Source organism: Lethenteron reissneri, chromosome 12 (genome assembly GCF_015708825.2).
Source record: "Lethenteron reissneri isolate LAM-NWPU_2019-01 chromosome 12, ASM1570882v1, whole genome shotgun sequence".
Lineage (NCBI taxonomy): Eukaryota > Metazoa > Chordata > Hyperoartia > Petromyzontiformes > Petromyzontidae > Lethenteron > Lethenteron reissneri.
Genome location: NC_083790.1, coordinates 14064392 through 14077500, shown reverse-complemented (window position 1 = coordinate 14077500; position 13109 = coordinate 14064392). Strand labels below are relative to the sequence as shown.

The window sequence follows — 13109 nt, the reverse complement described above, 5'->3', positions numbered from 1 at the left end:
GGGTGAGTGGTGATGGTGAGGGGTGAGTGGTGAGGGTGAGTGGTGATGGTGAGGGGTGAGTGGTGAGGGAGAGGGGTTAGGGTGAGTGGTGAGTGGTGAGGGGTGAGTGGTGAGGGTGAGTGGTGACGGTGAGTGGTGAGGGAGAGTGGTGAGGGAGAGGGGTTAGGGTGAGTGGTGAGGGTGAGTGGTGAGGTTGAGTGGTGAGGTTAAGTGGTGAGGGTGTGTGGTGAGGGTGAGTGGTTAGGATTTGTGATGATGGTGAGTGGTGAGGGTGAGTGTTGATGTTGAGGGTGAGTGGTGAGGGTGTGTGGTGAGGGTAAGGGTGAGTGGTCAGTGGTGAGGTTGAGTGGTGAGTAGGAAGGGTGAGTGGTGAGTGGGGAGGGTGAGTGGTCAGGGGTGAGGGTTAGTGGTGAGGTTGAGTGGTGAGTAGGAAGGGTGAGTGGGGAGGGTGAGTGGTCAGTGGTGAGGGGTCAGGGTTAGTGGTGAGGGTGAGTGGTGAGGGTTAGTGGTGAGGGTGAGCGTGAGTGGTGAGGGTGAGTGGTGAGCGTGAGTGGTGAGGGTGAGTGGTGATGGTGAGTAGTGACGGTGAGTGGTGATGGTGAGTGGTGAGGGTGAGTGGTGATGGTGAGGGGTGAGTGGTGAGGGTGAGTGGTGACGTTGAGTGGTGAGTAGTAAGGGTGAGTGGTGAGAGTGAGGGCTTTGACAATACCTTAGTAGCTGTGTATATATGTAAGGTTATTAAGAAATATATTTTTCACCCGGGCAACGCCGGGTACTTCTGCTAGTCTTATATATAAAAGTCTTCGCGTGCTCGCGCTTGCGGGGGATTTGGCTCTCGGACGGTGGGCTGAATGTAGAAAAAAATTTGACAGGCGGCACGCCCTAAGCCCCGCAGTGGGAATAGGCTATTCCGTTTTCCAATCCGTAAAGTTTTAAAGTAGTTTAATTAACACATTTGTGCCGTTTCTATGATTAATTATTTACTTATTGCGCCACATCGACCGTACCAAGTGACGCTAATTGCGTTGAGGGGGGGGGGGTTGACCCTGTCAAGTGGTTCGCGTTCACTCGAGCTCACGGGGACATTTTATTTTACGCGTTTAACAAGGAATAGATATACACATCACGCTGTCGATTTCTCTTCACAGTGTGATGTCCTCTTCCCCCCGCCACCCCCAATGCGTGCAGTTACTGATATAAAGTCCTTAGATATTAATTTAATGTTATTAAAGCGGTTACATAGTATTATTCTGGCGACGGCGGGGGGATGGTGGGGGGGGGGCAAGGGTAGTGGCCCAGCCCGCAGCCTGGCAATATCTCACCTCCTCTGGCTTGCCAATCTGGCGAGGCCGCGGGCTCTGCACGGGACGAGGCGTTACTACGCCAATGTAAAGTACTATTCAATCTTTTGCTAAGAACTCAGGTTTATTGCTTTCTATTATTAAACAAATACATTTACAAATATTACAATGATAATGTTTGTGTACACATAACAACTTCGTCTTCATTCTTTACTATTATTAAACTAATAAGTTGCTTAATACTCTATTACTATTATAATGTTCGTGTGCAGAAACTACATGCGTGTGCCTAAAGTCGATGTCTGTGTGTGTGAGTCCATTTGTGTTTGTGTGCGTGTAAGTCGATGGGTTTCTACGTGTGTGGGTCCATGTGTGTGTGTAAGTCCATGTGTGTGTCTGTCTTTTTGAAACGGACAACGCCCCGTGTGTGTGTACGTACAATTGTTTGTGTGTGTGTGTGTGTGTCAGTCCATTTGTGTGCGTATCTGTCGCTGTGTGTGTTTTAGTCCACATGTGTGTGTAAGTCCATACGTGTGTGTTTCACTCGATGTGTATGTGTGTAAGTCAATGCGTGTGTGTGAGTCGATGTGTGTGCATGGCTCCATCTGAGTGTGTAAGTCAATGTGCGTTTGTGTGTCTATGTGTGTCAGTCGATGTGTGTGTGTGTTAATCCATGTGTGTGTATCTAAAGTAGATGTCTGTGTGTCACAGTCCATATGTCTATGGGTGTGTAGGGAAATGTGTGTGTCAGTCTTTGTAAGTGTGTGTAAGTCCATGTGTGTGTGTCTTAGTCGATAAGTGTGTGTAAGTACATGTGTGTTTACATCAATGTGTTTGTGAGTCCACGTATGTCTGTGTGTGAGTCGATGTGTGCGAGTCACTGTATGTGTGTACGTCGATATATGTGTTTGTAACTCCATGTGTGTGTATCTAAAGTGCATGTCTATGCGTGAGTCCATATGTGTGTGTGTGTAAGTCCATGTCTTTGTGTGTGTGAGTCGATATGTCTGTGTGTCAGTCCATGGCCGTCTGTGTTAGTCGCTTTGTGTGCATGGCTCCATGTCAGTCAGTGTAAGTCCATTTCTTTGCGTGTCTGTAGGTCCATGTGTGTATGTGAGTGAATGTATGTGCTTTATTGACCTGCTCAAGGCCTATGATACCATCAGTAGGCCTGGCCTCTGGGTTGTTCTTCATGCTTTCGGAGTCCCTCAAACTTTGCTCACGATCCTTAAGGACCTTCATGTTGGTGAGCGGCCTCCGCGTCAAACTACGTGGCTGTCAGTCAGAGCCATTCCCTCTACACCTTGGGGTGTGACAGGAATGTCCTCTGGCTCCACATTATTTAACATATCTTTTTACCACGTAGTTGGTGAAGACTTCAATGGCTGTTCCCGAGGAATTACCATATGGTACAGATACAATGGGAGGTTGATCGATGCCCGGGTGCGGTCAAGGGATGCCTCCCTATTGCTCAACCATGTTATGTATGCCGATGCTCTGGTGATTGCTGCTCACTGCGGCTGAACCTGGAGCTTGCCACTAAGAGGTGGGGCCTTACCATTAGCCCCACCAAAACTAAGCACCTGCCTGCGTATTTTGTACCATCGAACAATCCACCCCCACAACTCACAATTGGTGATGCGGCAGTTGTGGAGAGATTGCCGAGATTCCAATACCTGCCCAGTGTGCTCATGACCGGCTCCGGTTTAACAGCAGAGGTCTCACTCCAAATCAGTGGAGCGGCATTATCTTTTCATCAGTTGCGTAATGCTGTGTGGAAGCTACCTGGTCTTTCGCTCCGCATGAAGCTCCAGGTCTTCTCGGCCACGGTAATTCCCTCCCTTCTCTACGCTTGCGAAACATGCACCCCCCTAATGGAACATCTTCGCCAGTTAGAAACATTTAGGCTGGCCTGCTAACGATCCTTTCCTGGATTTAACCATATTTGTGTGTGTGTGTCTAAGTTGATGTGTTTCTATGTGTGTGGGTCAATGTATGTGTGTAAGTCCATGTGTGTATCTTCCTTTTTCGCCCAAGCAACGCCGGGTACTTACCGCTAGTAAATGTATATAAATGAAGCAGACTTCCTGTGTTTTTTTGAGAACCAAATTGCGCCAACACTATGAAACCTACACACCCCATATTTTCCATGTGTACTCAAGGGTAAGTTATTATGTTTTCACGCAATTTTTAGCTTACCTGTTCACCTTCAACACCTGTAACACCTGCACACTCCAACACCCCGCTGCTGCTATATTTTTTCTCATTTACCACATTATCCTTACATATTATCAGGCCTGCATTTTTGCCACAAAATTAATTAACTTCCAGGTCCTTATTGTCCTCTCTGCACACGCACGGCTCACCTATAATATACTGTAATATTTCATCATGGAACCTTTTCCAGTACTAAATATGAGAATAGGTTTTCTCCGTTTTTCTGGCAATAAAACAGGTGTTAAGATGTTAAAACACCAAACTGAAACCTTTGACAAGGAATCATGTGTGCATTAACCACAATACTTGTGGTCAGAATGCAAACAAAAACACTCTGATAGAAAATGCATGGTCTGCTGCTGAGGCAGACTGTTTTAGAAGGTTTGAAATGGGTGTAGCCCAAGGGTCATAAAGAAGTGGCCGGGGCAAGTGATGTTAACGTAATAAATTAGCATGTTAATGTGAAATCGAAAAGTGGTGCAATCCAAAGCGGCCTCCCTACAAGACAGAGAAGGAGCGAGGCTCTACCTGGGTAAACAACAACTACCACCACGACAACGATGTGAACTTCTCACTTCGGATCTCAGTGAGCACGCATGAAAATAAATCACACTTGCTAACACAGAGCGCACGCCTGGGATACACTGCCGAGTTCATAGATGACCTCGCCACCGAGAAAGTTCAGCATTATCTGACAAGCACAACGGGGTGGCAGCCAGATGCGAACTGCCCATATCCCCCATTTAACACCCTTGCCGAGCACGCGTGTGTGTGAGAGATTTGCTCGCGAGCGTGCGGAATTCCGACGGCTGGGACGGGATAGAACCATTGCAAGTCTTCTTCCAGAGGAGGAGGTGAGGGGGGGGACGAGGGAGCCTCCGGGATCCCGTGAGACAACCCCAGGATGGGTGGCAGGGATACAGACCGGCATAGGAGATAACGCAGGCCATGAGACCCAAGTACGCGAGGAGGTAACCCAAGTATGCGGGGAGGTAACCCAAGTACACCTGAATGTGACCAAGCTGCAGTCCACAGCGGAGATAGTCCAGTCCGAGGTGGGAGGGCTGCGCTCCATGGTCGGGGGGGCTAACCAGGCGAGTATCTCAATAAGAGGCAGAACTCGAACAAATGCGCACTGGGAGGGTAAGGGGGAGTGGGAAAGGGGCCTCTTATGGAGCCACCGCCCTTCCCCGTGCGTGCTATCTATGCAACCAATGGGGGCATCTCGTGATAGACAGTCCCCAGATCGCCCGCGTGAGTGAAGCATCAGGGTTAAACACCAAAGGCCTCCCTAAAGAGGGGACCACAGAGGAGTGCAATCCACGTGGTCCCAACACAAATAAACTGTCGTGATAATGGTGAGCGAGTGACCCCCACGCAGATGCCGACAACAACACCCCAGAATGCGGCGACTGTGAGTGACTGGCTGCGGGAGCTGGTGGCAGGTATAATGGGGGCCACGTCGCTCGTGGAAGGGCAGGTGAACAGGCGGCGTACCCGGATTCTGCTGGACACGGGGAGCGGAAACGTCACTCTTGAGTGCAACACACGGCAGCGTGGTCGGGGTTGAAGTGAGCCGCCTACAGGCCCCGGATCGTGCGCTGCACACTGCAAGTGGAAGTGGGATGGGGAGGGTCACCCTTAAGGGTCGCCTCGGACACCAGGTGTGTAACCAGGAGTTATACGTGTCGAGCGTGTTATGCCACGAGTGTATTGCAGGTACCGACCTCCTGGGAAAGTTGGGGCTCAGCGTGCAGCCACCGTGGAGGGCAGCGGGGAGCGGATTCCTTTCTTGGGACAAGAGCCGGGTTGCCCTCGCTTCAAGCCCGTGGCCGCTATCCTGGCGTCGGCCGTCACCGTCGGCATTGGTGTTCCACTGGGTTTTCCGTTTTTCTTCCAAACCTAAACTCAAAATATATTTGGTGGTGGTCAAACAGTCGAATGCAGGACCCTCCTGAAACATAATCTTTAACTGCTAAATGAGAAATTAAATTGAAAAACCCTCAAACACAGTACAATATTTTTTATTTTACCAGGTGAGGCCATCTGAGCTGCATAGCTCTTTTTCAGAATCGACCTGGACACAAATGATAGCTCAACTTAGTGGGTTATAAAATGGAAATGTATTGCAGCAAAATTCTCAAAACGCATGTTTCTAAATGTGGAGAAAAATCAATGCCACTACAGGGAGAGAGAGAAAAAAAATAAAAATGTAAACTGCAATTATAAATGCGTCAGGGTTGGAATCGAACTCACGCACGCAGAGTACGCTCACGGAGTACACTAACACAAATGAGTACACTCGCTCACTCGGATTATTTTTTCTCTGGGTCCTTCGATTTTCCCCTCCACATTTAGTAACATGCATTTAGATTATTTGGCTGCTACAATCTTCCACGTGAAAAGCCATTTCGTTGAGCTATCATCTATGGCCAGGTGGCTTCTGACAAAAGATCTAACAGCTCTGTGAGCCTTGATTGGTAATATAAAAATAGTTTTACACCATTGGAATCTCATTTGCCATAAAAAAAATATAATTGTATTTTTTACCCTTCTATCTGGCAACAAAACTGACTCGTTTTTTACGAGGAATCATGTTTGCATAGACCACAATACCTGCAGTCATAATGCAAAAAAAAACATAACTCTGATAATGTATGCACTGTCCTTAAAGTAGATTGGTCCACACCCGAGACAGCTTTCCTTAGAACCTAGTCTCACATGGTGTTGGACCAGATGACGCCAAAAGGCGCACAACTCAAAGACAATGCACCATCAGAGAAAGAGACTAGGCTCTAAGGAAAACTGTCTCGGGTGTGGACCAATCAACTTCAAGGACAGTGCATACATTATCAGCGTTATGTTTTTTGTTTGCATTATGACTGCAGGTATTGTGGTCTATGCAAACATGACTCCTCGTAAAGAAGGTGTCAGTTTTGTTGCCAGATAAAAGGGTAAAAAAACAATTATAAAAATAGTTGTTCATCGGTCTAAAGGGTGCATCAGCAAAACCAACTCGGCAGAACGCTCCTGAATTAGAGTGCTGAGACTCATTGTGGTCATGTACTCGAGTGTGCACCATGGTGGCTGGGAGATGTTACTGCCTCTCATGGATTACAGGAGGTGGTGGGTTCGATCCCGACCCCTCCTTGTATATTGGAGTTTGTGTGTCTCTCTCTCCCCGTGGTCGCGTGGATTTTTCCTCCGGATCCTCAGGGTTTTCCCCTCCACATTTAGAGTCAACATCACCACGCGTTTAGAGTATTTGACCGACAGACATTTCCACACGTTGATAAGCCACTTTGTTGTGGGCAGGTCGCTTCTGAAAACAAGAGCGGTATAGCAGCTGAAGTGGGCCTGGCCTGGTAAGATAATAAAAAACCTGCAGAAATATTTAAAAAGAAACAAAGTTTCAAAGTAGTGAGCCAGATGAAGACAAATTAAACTTAAGCAGAGAATTAAAGCAAATGCAATCAGGCGAGGGCAGGAGGCAAGGCCCCGCATGGCTAGGCCCCCGCGTTGTAATGTTCCAACCTGGACATCGATTCCATACTCCGCTGCTACTCAATAGATATCCCGACAAGAGAGAGACGGAGCGAGGCTCTACCTGGGTAAACAACAAACAAGCACACCACAACAACAACCACCACAACAACAACCACAACAACAACCACCACAACAACAACCACCACAACAACCACCACAGGACAACAACCACCACGATGTGAACTTCCTCACCTCGGATCTGAGTGAGCGCGCGCGCGGTGCAGCTGCTTTCGGATATGTCGTGACGTCACGCGGCAGCAGGAGGTGACATGACGTCACTAGCGGGGTTCATGACACAATCCCCTCCCCCAACGAGCAGCTGTTATTGAATAAATTATGTTAATAAGTCGGGTCCGTGTGGGGAGTTTGGGATTGGCTGGTAAACCTGTTGCAATGAACGAGCGACGGTTTTCATGAATAAATTATGTTAATAACTCGCCAGTGACTGGGTGTAGCTTTTCCCAAAAGAGGATTTTTACTGGAAACGGAAATCGACAGTGACCAACTAGACGTGACGTCACGCTCAAAAGCGCGGTCGAGGGGGGGGTTGGGGGGTTGATACCTTGGTGAACATGACGTCACTAGCGGGGTACAGCTCTCCCTGGCGTCTCACGCCGACAGGTTTAATGAGTGGGTGACGTCAGAGAGCGAGATCAGGGTTAGAGTTAAGTTAATTTAGATTACATTTCTATTGCTTACCTCTGTTGAACAGAGACCCCTTGGTGTGTGAGTTCAACAACAACGTGAACATATTGTGTGTGTACACTATGTGTGTACACTGTGTGTACAAATTGTGTGTGTACAAACTGTGTGTGTGTGTACACTGTGTGTGTGTACACGGTGTGTGTACAAACTGTGTTGTGTGTACACTGTGTTACAAAACTGTGTGGTGTGTACACTGTGTGTGTACACTGTGTGTACAAACTATGTGTTTGTGGTACACTGTGTGTACAAACTGTGTGTGTGGTGTACACTGTGTGTGTGTACACTGTGGTAAACCAATGTGTATGTGTACACACTGTGTGTGCACTGTGTGTACACTGTGTGTAACAAACTGGTGTGTGTACAAACTGTGTGTGTACAAACTGTGTGTGTACAAACTGTGTGTGTAACAAACTGTGTGTGGTACAAATGTGTGTGCGTGTACAACTGTGGGTTGGCACAGTCGGGGTACAGGTGAGCATTGTCCAGTCAACGGAGTCAGTCGACCCATGGCACCTGGGTCTATCCCGTGCACATGGCCTGGCACAAACGCCATGGTGACGTCACCGCCACTTGTGGTCGAATGGCGGTTGTTGTTCTTGTAACTGTGGGACAGTGCTGTGGGGGGAGGGCCAATTCCGATTAGCCTTTCCCCTCGTGGCATCGTAGCTTACCACATCAGCTAAATGGGTGCTCTGGAATGGGTGTGAGGGGCTGGTAACTCCTCCACCTTCAATAAATTACAACTAAACCACGTCTAAGATGAAACTGAAAATGCTTTGCCACACTACAACTTGAAGGGCAATTTTTTCGGTGTGTTTCTCTGGTGGCTCTGAAGTAACTGATAAACATGCTAATTTCACCAACTTGTGCACAGTAACGGGTACAACACAGTACTTAAGGGGTATTCGTCCCTTTCACTCGTCTACCAGGGAGACACAACATCTAACCCGCTAACCTACGCCCGAGTCCTCCACTATGGAGCTAGGGGGAGGCTACCTATCCCAGCCCTGGTCAAGCTGGGATCCCGGCACCCTGAGTCTCCAGACCGGCTCTTATAAGAACGTCAGTCTGGGCTCTCGGGGCCACGCCACCGGCTTGCCCTGGTCGGCCCTGACAAAGACAGCGAGCCAGGGGAGTTCCGGGGCCTGTCCTAGCTGGGTCTTCAGTCTTCGCTGGTTTAAGCTAATACTCGACCTCGAGCCCTCCGGCTCACCACCTTTTATAGTACTCGGCCCCCCAGGAGGGGCCCGTGGGGATGCAGGTGCGGACGTCGGTGGTGAGCACCTCCTCTGTGTACGGCTCTAACCACGCCCCTTGTGTTTGTTAGCCATCCATGCCCATGCACAATTACACCTCTACATCACCCCCCCCTGTACAGCTCGCAGCCGTCCCCAGGCTGCAACAAAATCAGAATAAAGGTGCATCCCTCCCCAAAAACCGTGTGTGCCTCGCGTAATTTTAACAAGAACAAGAACAATAACAACAGGAAACAAAAAAAAAAACCCCGCACCCCCCCCCTGAATAAATACCCCATTCCGCAAAACCAACATATATACACGCACTCCGGATGCCCCCCCTTCATCCGCAAGGGCCCCCCAACGGCCGACCTCACAAAAGTCTGCGCGTTTTGGCGCGCGTTCTCGCGGCGGGCCCGTCACAAGGGCCGCCCCAGCTCGCCCAGTGGCGGGTTGACAGTCCGGGTGCGAAGTGTCTGGCTCGCTGCCGGTGACCCCCGACCCCCCGGGAGGGGTTGGCGGTCGTGGACCCGTCACTCCTGTTGCACCTGGAGATGGAACAGTGATGTCAGGTTAGGCGAAAGCAGCGACGTCGGGGAGTCGGCGGACCCTCACACGTTTGGCCATGCGTGTGTGTGTGCGAACCACGGGGCGGCGCAATGAACGGTTTCAACCTGGAGGGGTGCACGTACCACCGACGCCTCCCCACTTTGACGCGTACACATTGCGGCCGCAAGAACCTGTACGACCTCCACGGGCCCCCGCCACGGCCATACCAACTTTACGAGGTCGCCAGTGGCACCTGGGGACAGTGCAACCATGCCCTGTCCCCGGTTTCCATTTGAACACATGTACCCGCCCCAGCACTAAGCCTCTCGTTCGCCTTCTGGCGAGTTTAGAATTTGCACGGCTGCCGTCCCGCGCCTCAGATAATTTGCCGATGTTAAATTTAACGTGTTTCGGACAATGTAGACTTCGCCTGAGGCGCCGAGAGCTTCAGGTGGGTCGCTCACAGGCGGGTTAGCCTCGCGGCCATAACATTAAAAGAAAGGGGAAAATCCGGTGGCCGCATGGGGAGCTATCCTGTAGGCTTGTAACACACCGGCAATGCGAAGGTCCCAATCTGTCTGGGATTCCGATACCTGCGGGACAGCATGGACGTGATAGTCCGATGCAGCCGTTCCACCATCCCGTCAGTTTGTGGGTGATATGGGGAGGTCCGAATTTTCTCCGTACCCAAGAGGTCGCACACCTCGCGGAGGAGTTTCCCCGAAAATTCTTACCCTGGTCAGTCCAGCAGCCGTTCCGGAGCACCCTTGTCGAGGACATAGCCCTGGACAAAGGCCTCCGTAGATGGCTGCTGCCGACTGGTTGGCCAGGGGCCAGGCCATGGGCCATCTCGTGAAGTATTCGACCACTGTCAATAAATACCTATTTCCCCAGGGTGTAGCGGAAATGGCCCGAGAATATCCAGAGCAACGAGCTCGTTAATCCGGGAAACCTTTATGGACTGCAGCGGAGGGTTGGACCCTCCTCGCCGGTGGCTTTCCGCTGCGCGCATTGCGTGCACGACCCAGGGGATCCCCCACATCCTTTGCCATGCCCGGCCAGAAGAAATCGAGCTGGAGCATGGCAAGGGTCTTGTGAGTCCCCCAAGTGCAGGAGCCACGTTCATGCGCAGCCCATACCACCTTACCCCTCAATGCTGCAGGCACCACGAGCCGTTGGCGGCGGGATTTCCCGTCCCAGTGCATTAAAAGCCCCTGGAACAACCCCCACGAGTCAACGTTCGCCACCCCCTGACCAACCCCCCCGGTGCGACGACGCAGAGCGAGGAGGGAGGTGTCCTCCATTTGGAGGCGTACCCACTCCGCAACCGACAACCCCCAGCAACGAATCCCTTCCCTTCTTGCTCGATAGGACCCGAAGCTGAAGGCGCATCGGCGGCAGCCACGAGGACCGAATCGGTGGTCACGTTCGGGGGCCTACAACGCCCCGAATCCAAGAGGCAAGCGCACTCCGAAGTGGAGTGGCAACCGCGACAGGGCGTCAGCGTTCGTGTGGCGGACGCCCTTACGATATGTGGTGACAAAGTCGTAGTCTTGGAGAATCTCCAACCATCGAGACAACTGCCCCGATGGTTGTTGAACCCGCAGGGCGTACTGCAGAGCCGCATGATCTGTATGGACGGTGAAACGTCGACCGTACAGATACGGGCAGGTACTGCTGAACGAAATAAACAATTGCCAATAATTCCCGACGGGTAACGCAGTACCGTTGTTCCACCGGAGACAGTACCCGACTACCGTAAGCCACCACATGCTCTACGCCACCAATGAGCTGGGACAGCACGCCCCCAATGCCCGTGTTACTTGCGTCTGTATCGAGCAAGAAGGGTTGTGAGAAATCGAGGTAATTCAACGGCGGAGCCCCCACCAGGGCATTCCGGAGGGCGTGAAAAGCAGCCTCCTCCTCCGGCCCCCAATGAAACCTGACTCCCTTGGACGTCAAGGCATGCAATGGTTTCGCGATCGTAGCGAAGTCAACCACAAACCGTCGGTAGTACGACGCGAACCCAATGAAACTCCTGACCTCTCCCACTGAGGTGGGAGTCGGCCAGGAGCTGACGCATTCCGTTTTGGCGGGATCAGTGGATATCCCCGAGCGTCCAACAATATGACCCAAATACCGCACCGATTCGCAGAGCAAATGGCACTTCTGCGGTTTAAATTTCAAATTGGCAGCCCGCATTTTGAGAAAAACAGCACGCAACCTCTGGAGGTGTTCATCGAATGATTTGCTAAAGACGATGACATCGTCCAAGTAAATTAAACACGAATCCCATTGCAAGCTCGCCAAGACCAGTTCCATTAACCGCTGAAAAGTTGCTGGCGCAGAATGTAAGCCCATCGGCAAGCGGTTAAATTGGAAGAGGCCTTGCGGTGTACAGGAAAGCAGTCTTAGGTTTGGATTCGTCATCCAGAGGAAGCTGCCAGAATCCAGAAAGTAAATCCAGGGTGGAAAAGAATCGCGCCCCCGCCAAGGCATCGAGCGACTCATCCATTCGAGGAAGCGGGTACGCATCTGCCACAGAAATTTTGTTCAATCGCCGAAAGTCGACACAAAACCGCAGTGAGCTGTCGTGTTTTTTCACCAAAACGATCGGCGCGCCCCACGGGCTGTTGGAAGGGGAAATGATATCGGCGGCTAGCATGTCATCAACGCCGATTTGACATGATCCTTTTCGGCGGGACTCAACCGAAAGGGATTTTGGGCGGATTGGCGCGCTGTCACCCGTGTCAATATGGTGTCGCAGCAATTTAGTACAACCAATATCAAATTTGTGTTGACTAAAAAACGTCGGCAAATTCTTTCAGGAGAACTCGCAGCTGCGCACACTGCGAGTCGGACAGGTCACTGATCCCGCGCAAAGCGCATCCAGCCATCCGTCATCACAGTCCGAATGCGGTCGCGACTGGAGGATCGGTGCTTACCGAGTGGTTCCTCATAGGGTGCCGGCGTTGCGTGTGCAAGCACGGTCCCTTGAGGAACCACGGCCGTTCGCGATCCTACATTAAGGACTGCAACTGAAGGGGTCCCCATCCCCTTTCACCATGGTCTGAGCCGCTAGCAAATCGGGGTCCATTGACCCCGGCCCGAGATGGTCCCAACAAGACCCCCCGATCCAGCAACCCCCTCAGCAAACGGCCGACGCAACCTAAGAGGGACGAGCATCTGAGCCCCCGGGGGTACGCGCACAGTTTTTGCCACGAGCGCCTGCACGGTCGCAAACGCCCGACGCTCCGTGGCGGGGGAAGAAAAAAACGTTACACGTCGGCCCGACGGGAGCTCGATGCACCCCTGGTCGATCAAGATACGAATGGGCATTTTGGCCAAGAAATCCGTTCCCAACAGGCACGGAACCGCCAGTGAGGAGGAAACCAAAACAGGGCCGGATAATTTAATGTCTCCAATGCAAATTTTGACGCGGATTTGCCCAATGATGCCTAGCGAGCCCCCATTAGCAGCATAGCATGGCACGTCAACGGGGAGCAAGGGACGACTTTGAACGGGAAGGATGTTATAAATCAAATCAGATATAATG

General features: G+C 51.2%; 1 long non-coding RNA gene across 1 annotated transcript; it reads right to left on the bottom strand.

Annotated features, from left to right (window-relative positions):
* Nucleotides 1–5025: 5025 nt before the first annotated feature.
* LOC133341654 (uncharacterized) lies at nt 5026–7308 on the bottom strand. The gene is made up of 3 exons (XR_009755056.1): nt 7257–7308; nt 5246–5420; nt 5026–5126 (listed from the first exon to the last, which is right to left on the bottom strand). It is a non-coding gene; the product is annotated as an uncharacterized LOC133341654 (long non-coding RNA).
* Between the last annotated feature and the right edge of the window lie 5801 nt (nt 7309–13109).